This window comes from Morus notabilis, unplaced genomic scaffold (assembly GCF_000414095.1).
Source record: "Morus notabilis unplaced genomic scaffold, ASM41409v2 Scaffold1790, whole genome shotgun sequence".
Taxonomy (NCBI): domain Eukaryota; kingdom Viridiplantae; phylum Streptophyta; class Magnoliopsida; order Rosales; family Moraceae; genus Morus; species Morus notabilis.
Window position 1 is genome coordinate 10,259 of NW_010364324.1, and position 1,923 is coordinate 12,181.

Sequence of the window (1,923 nt, forward strand, 5' to 3'; positions counted from 1 at the left end):
ATCAGCGAAGTGAACGGCCCTTTATCATCCCTCATTTTTAAAAAAGAATTATATTTGTGTCCCTACACAAATAATTAAAATATATTCTTGTGCTCCTATTTTGCAAGAAAAGTTATGATTATTGCCCTATTAAATAATTAAAATATATAAACATGTTTCCATTCAATAAAAACTATCTTTAATTTTTCTACAGGCTTCTATTGAAAAAGTTTTTAGCTCCGTAACTAGGCTAATGAACTATAAACTCTATATCATTAAGGTATGACCTTGGTGGTTTCTTAATTATGTCGTTGTGTATTTCTTTTTTTAAGGCAATTTCATTTTCTATCTTACAGACGAAGGGCTCCATATTGTACTTCAATTTGTATTGTTATTTTCTTTAACAATATTGAGATAATATTCATTGAAATGGAGGTTATAATGGATATATTCAATTTGTATTGTATTGTACTAATGGAGGTTACTTTGATGTTGATCACTTGATCTAAAATGTTGAGATCCTATTATGGAACCGCAGATAAATAACCTTCTCTTGTTAACCATGTTTGGCTTGACAGAAAATCCAACCATTATTGAAATCACGTTAGACTGGGTCAATCTAGTGGCAAGAGAGAAATAGGGGAAAAAAGATTGAATAAAAGGGTTAATCTTTAGGGTCAAAAAAATTCACAACAAAATTAATGAACAAAATCTTTTAAGAATTTATCTGGTAGAGCCTCTTTATCGGTAGGATCGATCGGTTTCTAATTGTTAAATCTGATAAAATTATATCAAATTGAAAAAATATATAAAACAAACAGTTTTTAAATGCAGATATGATAATTAAAAATAAAAAATTACCATTAGAGTTAAATGGTGTTGAATGGTGAAATATTTTAACTTAGCATAAAAAATTAAAGAAGCATATTTTGGATGTGACATTGTAACTGCCAAGTATGAAGCATAAGTAGTCACTAGTGACTCTGAATGCTAATAATTGCTCGACATCAGAATTTAGAATTAGGATAAACATGTAAAAACACAGGCATATGTTTATTTAGCTTGGCTCTATTGTCTGATTCTTTTAACCAAAAACAGGAACCTGTCTATTCTTCAGTCACAGAAGTAATAACTGTGCGAAGCCAAGCCAAAGAATCTACGACATGCAAGTAGGCTTGCTGTCGGTTTTAATATAATATATATATATATATATATATATATCAGAGGAATATTGAAAAACAAATTGTTCGGGATAGGAAATCTAAAGTGGGATTGTGCAGTAGAACATATTTGGAAAGGAAAATGCGTAATTATAAAATTGACATTAAAAAAATGTAACACTTAAATTTATTAATATTATACTTTCTAAATGTCGTTGTTTCGTTAAATAAATGTCAGATTCCATTTTTGATTTAGACAAATAATGTTGGCAGCACCGTCTTTCTGCGAGGACCATTACAACATCCATATGGATACATATATCTATCTTTATCTATTTTGGTTAGGTGAAGGCATGAAGGCCCAATATATTGCACATAAGAGAGTAAATGCCCTTATAAAAAGTCATGAAAATCAGCCTTAATATTAATCCCACCAAACCAGGATACTGTAAACTGGGAAAAGTACAACAAAACACTTGGCTAGTGCAGGAGACAATGTGTGGGAAAGGGACTAGTAGTCTCTTGGCGTCCCATAATTCCAAAATTAATTTTTTTTGGGGTTAAAATAAGGATCTCAGTTTGCTTTTGATCTCTCTGGAGAAGAAAGAAGTTCACATGAGGAAGAGATGGACCATTTGGGATTGCCCCACTTTCTCTCTCTGCCTATCTTTCTTCCTTTTTTTAATTATGGAGGTTGGGGAAAACTTGTTGGTGTCACCCTCTATATAGTTAGGCCATACCAATAAAGTGGGACCCACACTGGGGGGGGGGGGGGGGGGGGCGG